The following is a 15,487-nucleotide window of genomic DNA, read 5'->3' as shown; positions in this document are numbered from 1 at the left end:
ATGTATGTTGTTGTTTTTTTCAGAGAAACAGTTGTTAAGAATTTATCAGGTAGGTAAGATGGCTACTAAGATGAGTTAGTCACACAGATAACTGAATGGGAACAATGAAAATGTAATAGATTTGATAGAATTTTTACAGTATAATCACCTTTGACACTTACTTGCAAGGCTGATCTGGTCTATCCCACTGTCTTCAGGCAAGGTGGCATTCAAATATCTCATTCTGATGAGTTTATTTCCTACTAGAAAATTTCCTGGGAAGGTGATTTCTCAATTCCTTTAAGTTACTTATTCTAGGGATCTCATGAGCCTTCGGGCAAAACGTTTTTTTTTTTAATTATCAAAGTACCATTGGTTCCACAACTAAGAATTGTTAAAAAAAAAAAAAAAGGAATTTGAATTTGGTCTATTTTGAATCCACATTTCCTATTAGAATAAGAGCAAGTTGGAGCAAGGGCTGGGTCATATCAAAATTTTAAAACACTCCAAGTATATAACACAATGATCTGCCCACAGTTGGTGACAAAAATTTGTTTTACTGTGTTGTTATACTGCACTTTATTATGCAATAATGTATCTTCTCCTACTCCCCTTGACTCCAGTAAAGATTGATCTTAACACTATTTTCCAAATAGAGCTTATCTTTTCTTGTCTTTGGTCATGTCGTTCCCTTAATAAATTCCCAACTCTGTCCTGTAAAATGCTACCTGGGTAGCTAGGTGGCTCAGTAGATTGAAAGCCGGGCCTAGAGACAAGAGGGCCTGGGTTCAAATTTGGCCTCAAATACTTCCTAGCTGTTTCATCCTTGGCGAGTCACTTAACCCCAATTGCCTAACCTTTACCACTCTACTTACTAACAATTCTAAGACAGAAGGGAAAGGTTTTTTAAAAAGCAAAACAAAAAAATTAAAATGCTCTGGTTCTTAAAGACCCAGTTCAAATTCCATCTCCTCCACTAAGTCTTCATTTATATTTTTTTAAGAAATGGGAAACCCCTTCCTGTTATTTTTTTAAAAGAAAATAAATCTCAGAGAACAAAAGTCTTGAATGTTTCATTTAAAAACAATTAATGGGGAAGCTGGGTAGCTCAGTGGATTGAGAGCCAGGCCTAGAGATGGGAGGTCCTAGGTTCAAATCTGACCTCAAACACTTCCCAGCTGTGTGACCCTGGGCAAGTCCCTTAACCCCCATTGCCTACCCCTTATCACTCTTCTGCCTTGGAACCAACATACAGTATTGATTCCAAGATGGAAAGTAGGGGTTTAAAAAAAAACAATTAAGGTTTCAATAAATCAGTTCAGTTCATATACTTGTACTAAGTGCCTACTGCATACAAGGCATTGTTTCATAACAATTCAATTCAAATCAGACTGTGCCAAGCTTTGGGTATTCAAAGACAAAATCCAAAATTATGACTGTCCTCAAGGACCTAACATGCCCTAGGAGGGATGGGTAAAAAGAAACATCAGAATACAGATAAATTAATACAAGTTGACTTAAGAAAGGGAACTAATTAGCTCCTACCTTGTGCCCATCCCTCTATTTCATAAGGTGGAAGACACAAATCATGGCCCTTGGCCCCAAGAAACTTGTATTTTAGACTGGTAAACAAAAGATACATGAAACAAAATTGAATAATACCTTAAGTAAAATTTGTAAATTGTGTAGTGCTAACTAAGTAGCATTGATTATTTAGTGAAAAGAGAGATGAATGTGGGAGAAGGGAGAAGGAGGAGGAAGAAGAACAGAGGAAAGGTGGAAGAAGAGGAGGAGGATAAGAAGAAGGAGGGAGAATAAGGACAAGGAGGAGGAGGAGTGGCAGATAATTATGGTACTTTGCTCTTTACATATTTTTATTATTTTTAAAATTACAAATATTTATGTCTCAAAATAATCCTATGAGTTGGGGGAAGGGAAGAAAATGAGCATTTATTAAACACCTACTTAGCATAGTCAGACACTGGGTTAAAAAGTGCTTTACAAATATTATTTATTTGATAATATACATATTTGAAAATATACATATTCCTGAAAGGGCCATATTATGGAAGATAAAAGCAAGTCTTCGAGATCAAGTCACTTCCTGTGGGCACAGAGCTAGTAGGAGTCAGAGGAAGGATGAAAACCTAGTTCTTGAATCCTAGTCCAACACACTATTTACCATATCACATATCTTCTTTCCTTCTTTCCTTCCTTCCTTCCTTCCTTCCTTCCTTCCTTCCTTCCTTCCTTCCTTCCTTCCTTCCTTCCTTCCTTCCTTCCTTCCTTCCTTCCTTCCTTCCTTCCTTCTTTTCTGTCTCTTGCCCAGAGTTATACAATTAAGAAGTGTCTGATGAGGTATCACCTCACACCTAGCAGATTGGCTAACATGACAGCAGAGGAAAGTAATGAATGCTGGAGGGGATGTGGCAAAGTTGAGACATTAATGTATTGCTGGTGGAGTTGTGAATTGATCCAACCATTCTGGAGGGCAATTTGGAACTATGCCCAAAGGGCAATAAAAGAATGTCTGCCCTTTGATCCAGTCATAGCACTGCTGGGTTTGTACCCCAAAGAGATAATAAGGAAAAAGACATGTACAAGAATATTCATAGCTGCCCTCTTTGTGGTGGCCAAAAATTGGAAAATGAGGGGATGCCCTTCAATTGAGGAATGGCTGAACAAATTGTGGTATATGTTGGTGATGGAATACTATTGTGCTAAAAGGAATAATGAACTGGAGGAATTCCATGGAGACTGGAACAACCTCCAGAAATTGATGCAGAGTGAAAGGAGCAGAACCAGGAGAACATTGTACACAGAGACTAATACACTGTAGTACAATCGAATGTAATGGATTTCTCCATTAGTGGCAATGCAGTGATTCATAACAATTTGGAGGAATGTATGAGAAAAAACACTATACACATTCAGAGGAAAAACTGTGGGAGTAAAAACACCAAAGAAAAAACAACTGCTTGATTGCATGGGTCAAGGGCGATACAATTGTGGATGTAGACACTGAATGAAGATCCTAGTGCAAATTCCAACAATATGGAAATGGATTCTGATCAAAGACACATGTAATACCCAGTGGAATTGTGCGTCAGCTAAGGGAGGGGAGGGGAGGAGGGAGGGGAGAGAGGAATAGAAAATTATTTTGTAACCAGGGAATAATGTTCAAAATTGACCAAATTTTTTTAAATGACCAAAAAAAAAAACAATAAAGAAGAAGAAGCGTCTGAGACCAGATAGGAACCCAGGACCTCCCATCTCTAGGCCTAGCTCTCAATCTACTGAGCCACCAAGCTGCTTCCAACCATGTGAAATGACAGCAGGAATGAGGATGGTGTATTCAAAGGGCAATCAGAAAATCAGCCCTCCCTAGAATAAAAGTTCTTTCATTCTAATTGCTGCCCTTTCAGGAATATCACAATAGGAAATGTACTTATATCTCAGAGGTAAAGAGTGAGGGGAATAGCCTTTAGGGAAAACTTAAAATCACAGCATTTCTTTTAGAGCTGCAAATCACCTTAGAAATCATCTATTTCCATCTATTCTTTTTACTGGTGACAAAAGTAAATATGGAAGAGGCTCAGTGATCTGCCTGAGGTTATATAGTTGATAAAGAATGGCTGAGAGAGAGAGGAAGGGTGCAGCTAGGTAACACAGTGGATAGAGTGCCAGGACTGGTGATGCTCTTGGGTTCAAATATGGCCTCAGACACTTTCTGGCTATGTGACCCTGGACAAGTCACTTAACCCAAACTGCCAATTCCTTAGCACTTTTCTGTCACAATCAAAACTTAGTATCAATTATAAACCAGAAGGTATGAGTTAAAAAAAAATTAGGGAAATTAACACTCAAGACCAGGGATAGCACGTCTTTGGAAAATGGTCATGAATCACCCTCAGGATTAGTCCATGTGTAGACATAATAAAGAAATAGTTTCCCAAATAGGTGGCTACCCAGCTGAACTTAATAATTCCCTCTTAACAAAACAAAACAAAACAAAAATCAGATCCTTCTCTTCCCAGACAATGCAGTCAGTCTTGTTCTCCCAGTTCTCCCCAGAGTCATTTAGGCATTTGGTGAGCTACATTAACATTTTGCAGCCAATGTTAAATAAATTACAGCCAAAATATGTTAGATAATATAAGTAACCTGAAAGAGTTAATGGGTTCCCCAAAGTACCACCAAGAGACTTAGGTTGGGATATCATTTGAAAAAATGTGAAACAAAAATGGTTTTAATATTAGCAAGCAAAAAATGTTTGTGCACCTAGGCTCCATTATTCTCCCAATCCTTTAAAAAAAAGGGCAGAAAAATTGAATGCAACTCCAAATGGTACTGAGTGTAACTCACTACAGAAATCATGCTCAGAGAGTGTATATATTTCATTATTTATGTGTTTTATCATATCACATTTTGAGCTGTAACACATCTTTGACATGAAGAAGCAATTGTTTTCTTTTTTCAGAACTTTCTGTCCCTTCCCTTTTCCCATCTTTGATTTGTCAGTCAAGACTTCCTCTCAGTTGTTCCATTTCTTATGTGTAGGAGGGTGACATGTCATTATGGACAAGTACAAAAGTTGGGAGGTTGTTGGAAGAGACAATTAGGCCAATAGCATTCCACTTCTTTCTTTTAGTTAACCTGGCATCATCCCACTACTTTTTCATAGAATTGTCTAAAACTCTGTCTGTTGAATAATTTTACTTCTTGTTCCAGCCAAGATAATGTTCAAATCATTCCACTACCTTATTTCTCTAATTCAGGCAATCCACAAGTCATCCCTCTCTCCTCCACTTCAGGTACCATAGAGTAAATTATTTGGGGGATACTAGTATTTCAGTTCTTCCTTACAATCCTGCCAGCCAGAACTTCTAAGACCCTTGCTCTGACCCCTAGTATCCTGAGGTCCTGAGTTTTAGTAACCTACCCCACCTTAGCACCTGCAGAGCATCCTGAATTCTACCTCCTACTCGGCCTCATCTACCAAATGGGCTTAGAGTGAGAAAGTAGTCAGTGGTCTCCAACAATGGGAAAGGAGTGTGAGTCCATGACCAGGAATTGATAAATATAATTGACACATGGTCAGAGGTAAATGGGGGCTTAAAAGATGGTAGAGGAAAGAAGGAAAGGATGGGAACTCTGGGTATAACTAGATGGAGTTAATGTTGATAAAAGCAACATCAGAGATGTCTGCCATACCAGGGGCAATGCATGGGAGAGGGGTGTTCATTACTTCCAGCAGCATCTGACTGTTTGTATTATGTTTCAGGGAAGTGTCCTGTTTGAACTTGTCTCTTCTGTCATAGGGAGAGGAGGTTTCTTGCTTATCCATTTAATGATCCATTGGATTAGTCTCATGTAAACAGTGAAAACACCACGAAGGGAAAATTCTTAGAGCTTTCTGATTGCAAACCAAACATGCCTGTGGCTCTTGGGCATGGCCAGCCCTGATGGCTTATCTAAACACTTGCTAGCTTTTGTGAGAAAGGATGAGGAGAGAAAAGACAAACAGAGGATTGAGTCTAGAAAGCAAGAAATAGGTTGGAGAGACTGAAGAATCCATCACCAGTATGAGTCACATTTGTCTTGGGTCACTTTACAATTTGGTTCTTTCCAGTTTTCATTCCCTGTCATGCTCTCTCTGCACTGAAGACAGATGGAGAATAACCTCAGAACCATGGTCCTTTGACAGTCCTATGAAAATGGAAGAAAAAGAGGAGTCTGAAAAGTGGATGAACAGAAAGCTGCAGGGTCTTAAGTCAAGGGCTATGTCAGCTTTAAGGAAAGTTCTGAAGTAAGAAATATTTATCTTTGACATCTCTAGCTTCTTCTTTATTATCTCATTCCCACCCTTCATGGTCTCCCTCAATGGGTCCTATGTCTCCTAGCTTTCTCCCTTTCAAAACACTCTGTCAAGAAAGGAGCTGAATCTCTTTTGCCCTAGCATCTAAAACCAAAATAATTAAGTAACTGGCAATAGGAGGCAAACAGCATTAATTTGTTATTTGTCATGTATATTTGTACATGAAATATGTGCTAGAGAGCAAACTTAAGCCAATACTAAGCAGGTATCCCAAGGACTATATTCATCCATTTGAGTTTTGCTTAGTTCTTTTTATAAGGAAGAATAGACTCAATAAGAGCTCATGTCTTCCCATTCTTGCAACAGTAAGATGAGAGATCTTAATCTTCAGAAATAATTGCTTGAATGATTTAAACTTATGTCACTAAGTCTGTGTAGGAGAAATGGCTTGTTATAATAAAGTTTCTTCAAAAATGTTTGACTATGTGGTATATGTTGGTGATGGAATACTATTGTGCTAAAAGGAATAATAAAGTGGAGGAATTCCATGGAGACTGGAACAACCTCCAGGAAGTGATGCAGAGCGAGAGGAGCAGAACCAGGAGAACATTGTACACAGAGACTAATACACTGTGGTATAATCGAACGTAATGGACGTCTCCATTAATGGCGGTGCAATGTCCCTGAACAACTTGCAGGGATCCAGGAGAAAAAAACACCATTCATAAGCAAAGGATAAACTATGGGAGTGGAAACACCGAGAAAAAGCAACTGCCTGAATACAGAGGTTGAGGGGACATGACAGAGGAGAGACTCTAAATGAACACTCTAATGCAAATACTATCAACAAAGCAATGGGTTCAAATCAAGAAAACATGTAATGCCCAGTGGACTTACGCGTCGGCTATGGGGGGTGGGGGGAGGAAAAGAAAATGATCTATGTCTTTAACGAATAATGCTTGGAAATTATCAAATAAAATATATTTTAAAAAAATGTTTGACTACTACTAATATATATATATATATACATATATATATATATATGGAGAGAGAGAGAGAGAGAGAGAGAGAGAGAGAGAGAGAGAGAGAGAGAATTTCAGGCCTCCATGAACATGGAAATTCAGGGAAACTTTCCAAAGACTTCTAAAAATCACACTGTAAGGCCAGATCTGCCAAAGGAGGAATCTGCATGAATCTAGGCAAGTTATTTAACCTCCCAGGGCCTCATCATCTGTAGTTAGATTGCTTTATTTTTCTCTACCTATGAGCCTATGAAATATGGGACAGCTGCAAGCAGAGGTGACAGAATTAACTGATTCTACACACACACACAATTCACCAACAGATTTGTGGCCCATTGATTACCCTCAACCTGATTTAGCCCATCTGCTGAGAGGATTTACCAGGTGTGACCAATGAGCATGCTACAGCTTCTTGGAGACACAGGTAAGAAATCAGTGATAGGTAGGCACTAAAAGTGGATGAGTGGGCCTTTTGAAAAGGTTTTCGTGAACCCTCACACCAGAGGTGCTCATCCTCCTTGAACACATATATACCCACATATTTAAGCACACAAATTGTTCTCCTGGATCTACTCACTTTACTTTGCACTTGTTCATAGAAGTCTTCCTAGGCCTCTTCAGAGCTGTTCCTTTGGTAATTTCTTATAGCACAATAATGTTCAGTGCATATGTGTATCATGTTTTGTTCAGCCATTCCCCAACTGATGAGCACCTTCTTTGTTTCTAATTCTTTGTCACCACATAAAAAAAATGCTATAAATATGTTTACGTGTTCTTTTTTTCTCTTTTCAAGCACTACCTTTTATAGAAAGCCTCTCTACTTGTCAGTGCCCTCCTCCCCCGTATCAAAATTCCCTTTTATAGCTTTTATATCCTTATTCATGCAGTGGTGACAACAACAACAACAACAACAACAACAACAATAATAATAATAATAATAATAATAGCTAACATTTATAGAACAACTACTATGTACCAAGCACTGTGATAACTTTTATATATTATCTCATTTGGTCCTTATAACTACCCCAGGGTCGGGGGGAGATGATATTATTTTTCCCATTTTAAAGATGAAGAAACTGAGGAAAACAAAGGTTAATTGACATACTCAAAGTCATAGTTATTGTGTCTAAGGCCAAATTTGAATTCAAGTCTTCCTTACTGCTCTACTCACTGTGACATAAATATGCTGTCTCTCCCAACAGAAATTAAGCTCCTTGTGGGTAGGGATATTTTCACTTTTGTCTTTGTATCCCTACAGCTAAATAAATGCTTATTAATGGATAAAAAATTGAAGTTAGGTATTAAATTAAGTAGGAGGCAGGACTAAAATTCAGCATGTCCTCCAGTTTGTCTACTCCAATAAAATTATAAGCCTCTTCAAAAAATTTAGGCTATTTTGGGTCTTCAGCTCTACCTAGTACCATGCTGGACAGAGGATATCAGAAAATTTCAAAAGGAAAGTCCTATAACATGAATCACCTGCAGAAAATGAGAAATGTCACAGCCTAAGTTTTGTAGGGAGAGCTCTCTTTGCAATTGGATACCAAACTCTCAGGGCTTTAATCCCCAGTGTAAAAATACAATCCTTCTTTGGGTTCTTTGGAGCTGCTCATGATAAATAAGGATTCTTCCTTCTTGGCTTTCTAGGTCTAGAGGGATGAGGCACACTGAAGTCACCAAAAGAGAAGGCTGCCTTCCCCATTCTGGTTCTCTTTTCCCATTTGTACCATAGCTACCTCCCAGGTACCACACATCTGCCACCTAAGTCTCCTCACAGTTCTGTCTTTATAGCAGAGACAAATTTAACTAGCAGATATGAAGCTATTTTTTTCTATAGCATACAACTACTAGCTTGGACTGGAACTGGGCTATAGGGTTATATTTGCCAGCTGAAGTCTATCTTCTGTTGATCTATCCACCCATGCAGTCTGGACTAGGTTTAGTACTGGGGGAGTCTGACCATTCAGAAGTGAGGTCATGAACCCTTTTGTGTGTTATGGATTCTTTTGAAATCATGGTGAAACCTGTGGCTGTCTTCTCAAAATTATATTTTCTTCTAAATTCCTAATTGAAATGCAAAATTATAGACAAGAATTAGTGAAAATATATGTGTAATTATATTCCCCATCCAAAAGCAAGGATAACATAAAAATCTATCCAAAGAACCCCAGCAACCATAGATAAGAATCCCTGACCCAGGGCAAAGGTCATTCTCCATTTTTCTCAAATTCTTTAGCCCTTTACATCTCACCTGAGGATCCCAGAAAAGATTTACATAAATTTTGGCTCATGCCTAAGGTGCTTGACTTCTAGAGTACCTCTAAACATCAAAGCAGAGTATACCAAGATATACAGTGCACAATGTAAATCAGATATGGGATAGGTATTTATTTCCTACCCACCAAAGATATTGTGTTTTAACACAAAAGTCTGCTACAAGTATGGACTGGCAAAAAAAAAAAAACCTAAATAAACCACTACTCTACTATTTCTAAATTACTCTGCTAGAAATTGAGACTTAAAGCCATCAAAATGAAGTTTGTGCTAGAACTGCTGAATAGACATTTTACATTTCACCTAGGTGATGGCAAACCTTTTAGAAGGGCAGGTGATGTGAGAAATATCCTCAGGCAAGGAGGAGGGGAGGACCTGGGCCCCAAATCCCTGTGACTTTCTAGTAACAAACTCTGGCAAACTCTGTGCTGGGGCAACAGTGCATGTGCCCATGGAGAGGGCTCTGAGTGCCCCCTCTGGCACATATGCCATAGGTTCACCACCTCAGACCAAGGCTCTGCACTGCCCTTGTTATAGCAGATGTATTCTAAGCCAGGATAGGGATTGAGCTCATTCTTTGGGATGGTCATTTCCCCCCAGGAGCTTTGGAATATTCAGTTACTGAGACTACTTCAAAAGAACAGTCATCCTGGATTGAAGATTCAAGATCTTCTGACATCTTGAACTTAAAAGGTTGACCACAAGCCTAGACAGATCAGGTAGCCACCTGATGGTACAGTGATGGTACAGACTGGAGTCTGGAAGTCCTGAGTTCAAATCCAGATACAGATACTAGTTTTATAGTTTTATGACCCTGGGCAAGTCACTTAACCTATTTGCCTCAGTTTCCTCTTTTGTAAAATAGGTTAAACAATAGCACCTACCTCCTCGGGTATTGCAAGGATCGATGATTATAAAAAATAGTCATTGTAAAGTGATTAGCATGGTACTTGGCATATGGTAAGAGTTGTAAAAATGTTAGCTGCTAGGCTAGCATCATACTAGGAAGGTAACTGAGGAAAGTCACCATGACTGTCCTCAAGGACCTAACATGCCACTAGGAGAGAGGGGTAAGAAGATATATCAGAATTCAGTAAGCTATTGTTTTTTTGTGTATTGTAGTATTTAGGAATCCAATTGTCTCTGTGTGTTTCCTCCCCATCTAGCTCAACAGAAGAGTAAGCAAATGAATCACAGTTGTTTTTATTCCAGAGTAAGAAAAATACAAGGGATAAAAAAGGAGCAGGGAGTAAATCCAGTGAGGGAAAGCAAGAAAGAGGAGAAGAGGAATTAATTACAGACAAGTCCAGGGAAAGGATGCATTGAAAAGGGAAAAGAAAGGAGGAGGCAAATAGGAAGTGAAACAATAAAGAGAACCAAAGCTTCCACAATAGCTCTGGGACTTAGGCTTCCTCATTCCCTATCTAAGGTACCCACACCAAATGAAAATGAGAATTAAAGACAAATGGAGAGGCTTAGAGGAAATGCTTTCTTTTTCCTTTTTGGAATTAAAACACTTCCAGATTGCATCAGAAATTTTTCAAGGAAGATTTGAGATTTAAGTGAGTCTTGTTTTTGCCCTGGCATTTTCTACCTACCTCCCCACACACACACACACTTCGTGCCTAAAACCCCTCCTTCTTTCCTCCCTCCCTCCTCACACTCTACATTTGGAAGAGCCAGCAGAAGAATAACCTTCCAAGGTAGCTTTCTTTTTTCTTCACTTTGGCCCCATTGAAGTTTAACTTGCTTCCAACTCCCAAAGGAGGCACTGGTTAACACTTTCAAGAAGGCAGGCCCAGAGGTGCTAGTCTTCCAGAACCCACCAAACTTGTAGATTAAAAGCTTCTAAGTCATATCATATCATAAAGAGCTGTACCTCCATAGTCCACCCCTAAAAAAGAATGCCTGTCAAATTAAGCTTCCAAATTAGGTTTTTATCCTCAGAGATGAAGTTTAGCAACTAGGTTTCAAAGGGACAATACGACTAATGTGAGGGCAGCCTCTCCAGGCATGCTTAAGAAAAAGCCTTGGAACCACTAGAAATGGAGGGAGTTGTCAGCATTCGTGGACTGTCATCTATATGGGAGTGACATCTGATCTCCAAACTGAAAGCTGATAAATATTTCTGGTGACTGAGTGTGGGCCTGGGAGCCCTCCACGTATCTGTGGATGTTTGATATTCTATCAGAGAATTCCATAAAGGCTCCCTTTTGGATTGCACACAGCTCAAGAAATAGTTGAAACCCCAACGGTAAAAGCAACCATTTACTAGGGCAAGCCAATGTGATGCTTTAAAAAGCCTGACTGGATGGTATGAAACTCACTAGCTGTTCAATTTCCTCTTTGACCTGTTTTTAAAGTTACAACAATTTTCAAAGCTATTTATATAGCTGAGGATCTCTATAAAAATTTCTACACATTTTCAATTTAACAAAGAACAGACTTTGGGGTCGAGGGGGGACAAGGAGGGAGGTGAGGGAAGCCCATTACATCCTACATTATTTTTGCTTCAAGAAAATGAGTGCTCACTGTTCTGGGAAAACATCGATCTTTCAAAAAAAAAATGTTAGCAGAAAAGCAGACTTCCAAGTCATGAAGGGCCAAGCTCCAGAGCATGGTGTTCAAACACTGCCTGACCGCCAGCCTGGGCACTTGGAGTTGGAAGTACTCTGAGGAACTAAGATAATTCAAAAATGTTTCCTTTCAGCCAATTGTACCTTCAACTGTAGATGATGCGAGGTCTTTTTCTGCCTTGCTGGCAGTGCAAAATGTGCCAATCTCTGACTTGAGCCATGATTCCTGTCGTGGGATCAAATGTTAGGATTTTAAAAGCTAAAGTTTGATGTGGATGAACAACTGCCTATAAAACGCATTAAGCTCTTACCCTGTAATGTATTTAATTTCACACTGACTGACGGTATTGCCCCTGAATGGATTACGGCAGGGGGCTGCCATTGTCCCGATAAACCACACGGGTTAAATAATACCTTGGTGTCTAAAGCTGCTCCAGGACCATTTCATATGAGCTAGCACATGAAATGAATACCCAGCTTTTCTGCAAGTAATTTAGTTTGGTTAAAAATCAGGCCACGTTGAATTGGTTTACAGTATGAGAGCATTTACTGCTCTATTTGGAGCGTTCTTTTGCCTACAGGAACACGTGCACCTGCATTCTGCCATTGGCAGAGAGACATAATCACATACTTACTGCGAGCAGGCACTTGGTGCTTGGAGTCTATTTACTTAACAGTCTAGGGAATAATCCCCTACTTGAGGGTCAGGCACTTACTTCAGTTTGGATTCGTGTTCAGAGAATGATACCTCGTTCTTGTCCAATTCAAGGAAAAGACTCTTGCCAGAATCCAGCACCACCCGCTAGTTTCCAAGCTGACTCTTGAAATGTGTATTGTTCTAAAAACTATTTGTGTTCCCAGTGTTATTTCCTCCTGCCATCCGAGTGATCAGCCTATCTCGCTAAGCGCTTCTAGGGAGGGAGCTCTCGCCTCCAGAATCATGGGACTCCGGGCCAGCTGTGTCAGGTGGGGGCCTCCATCAAGGCCCGCGCAATTTCCCCAGGCCCCTCCTGCCACACCTGTGGCAGCCAGATAAGCAGCCAGACCACGGAGAAGGCTTTTTGGGAATGACTCTGATTGGCTGTTGCCGTCTGCAAAAGATGATCATTTGGGATTTCTTTCACAACTGGCGAAAATGTTTGGTGACAGAAGGGAAAGTGTTCAGGCCACCTGTTTGTGGCCGAGGCCGGGCATATACACCTTACGCATCAGTACTGTGACGGCGGAAGAAGACTGGGCTCGGCATTTAAGAACAGAGCGTTTGTTACAATGGGATGAGCCTCAATTCCGAATTCACAGGATTTGGGTTCAAATGCCATCTAGGACCTTGGTCAAGTCCCTTAACCTCCCTGGATCTCAGTTTCCTCATCAGTAAAATGACAGGGCTGGACTGGATGGCCTCTGGGGTCCGTTCCATCTCTAACTGCTAAGTCCCATCACATGACTTTGCTTCAGTATTTTCCCTCTCAGAGTCTCATTTTTCTCCTCAGGGAAGTGGGAATGATAATGCTCCTACTATCAACTTCAATAGTTTATTCTGTTTATTGTTGGTGCAGTACAAATGAGAAAATGAATGGAAAGCCCTTTGAAAACCATAAAGCATTATATATGGATATATAAACATATATATATGCATGCTTGTGAGTGTTATTTTTGAGAGGGATTCCAAGTACAAAGACTAACAGAAGGCATCTTTCATTTCTCTCCCGTTTTAAAAAATTGTGGTTACCACTGTGATAAGAAAAGGTTAAGGAAGTATTAAAGGTTTACTCATCTTCTCCCCACCCCACCCCCTTCTTCCCTTCAGTCTGAAAAGAATGTTGGAAGTCATTGGAGGCCTGGTTGGGATAGAGAGTGTTAATTCTTCCATATCTAAGCCTCTTTGTGGAAATTCCCTTTGTCTCCGGCCCCAAGTCATTAAACACTAATCCCATCACTCTTCCTAATCCGATGCACTGGAGCTGGAGTTCAGTTTCCGAAACTGTCTTTGTTGCCTTCCTAATAGACAGCGCCTCTGGATTGAAGTTGGTTCAGGCACATTGAGACCTTCCCACTTCAGTTCTTTAATGAAGTGCCCTTAATGAATCTTTTCCTCCTTCATGCAGGGTGCGCGGCCATCAATTGGTTTAGTGTTAAGTAGGGTAAGATGCGCAGTCATCTCAGGGGCCTTTGCAAAATATGACTGTCAAAGGCAAAACCTAGGAAACAAGGCCATTGAAGGCTAGAGCCACTGAAGTACTCATTTAATTACTAAGGATTTGCAAAAGAAAATCTGCCTTTTGTGGCTAACAAAGGACAGTGAACCAAGAAGAGATAGCAAAGGATTTTTCCAACAAATGATAGAAGAGGAAACATGGTTGACTAAAGCCATGAGGTCTTGTTGGGAACTCTTTCAAATCTGCTACAAAAGTGTTACCTTCCTAAATATTAGGTATGCCAGGGCTGAAAACAGACTTTTTAGCCCTGCCAAGTAATGGAGACAAGAAGGAGAAAGAGACTGATAAATTCTTCACGGGTAAGAAGTCACTAGAATGACACCCCAGTCCACTGAACTTAAAACAAAGTGTTTGGTTTTCAATTTCTGTGGAATTAAAAATGGCTAGGGAGAGGGGAAAATAGATGTACAAAGACAACATACAATGGGAAAATATTACTGATGAGAAAACATTTCTTTTTTTTTTTCAAATAAATTCTCTCCCTTCTTAGATAAAATGGTGCTTGAATCAATTGTTCCTCCTTGCCAGTGAATTAAAAGGCAAACTTCTAGTGCATATTCATTTTGTCTATAATTCTCAAAATAGCCTTGGTCGTTTGGCTAGTTGTGCGGGACCGTTTTTCTTTCGGAAAGTGTGTTTAATATACTGTGAAATCTAAAGTCATTTTTCCAATTAAAAGGTGATTTGGGTCATAGAAATAAATACAAAGAGACATTTAACGTTTTGAAGGATCCTATACTGCTGCTTTAGTTTGCAATAGAAGAAGAAACAAGTTAAGAAAGGAAAAATATCCTAATTAACACAATTTCTTTTGCAAGTAGCATTGTTTTTAATTAGAGAGCTAAAAATATACCTGTTCTGAATTATTTGGGTTCCATTCCTACAAGCAAAGTCATTGTCTAAACAAAAAATCTCTGTGTACCAAACTCTGCAGTTCAATCCACCAGATATTTCTTGAGAATCTATGAAGAAGGCACATAATGAAGTGTTTAGGACAGACAAAAATGAAACCTCTGGCTTCAAAGAGCTACTGTTCTAACTGGAGTGAGGGAGAGATGCGGATACAATATATACACAGATAGGCAAATGAAAGTAATAAAATCAACATAGTAAATGTATGTTGACTGGTTACTTGAACTAGTGAAACAGATTCTGCAGAGTATGTTTTGGCATTCTCTAAAATGAAGTCAGTTTGATTTAATAAAGACGTCTAATGTGTGATGGTACAGTGGATTGAGAGCAACTCAGGAAGACATGAGTTCAAATCTGGCCTCAGACACTAGCTATGTGACCATGAGCAAGTCTCATTTGCCTTTGTTTCCTCATCTGTAAGATTAACAGGAGAAGGAAATGGCAAACCAATATCTTTGCCAGGAAAACTCCAAGTGAAGTCAGAAAGAGTCAGACACAACTGAAACAACTGAAAGTTATTCTGTGGAAGGCACTAGGGCTACAAACCTGAAAAATGCCACCTCTAATTATGGGAGCTTGATTGATTTGAGAAAGACAGCATGGTAAAGGACTTAAAATAGTGTCCTAGAGCCTATTGTTAAAATGTTGGTGTACCACTTAAAACTGAAACCTAGCAAACAAACACTA

Source organism: Monodelphis domestica, chromosome 1, assembly GCF_027887165.1.
Source record: "Monodelphis domestica isolate mMonDom1 chromosome 1, mMonDom1.pri, whole genome shotgun sequence".
Classification (NCBI taxonomy): domain Eukaryota; kingdom Metazoa; phylum Chordata; class Mammalia; order Didelphimorphia; family Didelphidae; genus Monodelphis; species Monodelphis domestica.
The sequence above is the reverse complement of the archived record's forward strand: the minus strand, read 5'-3'. Positions refer to the sequence as shown.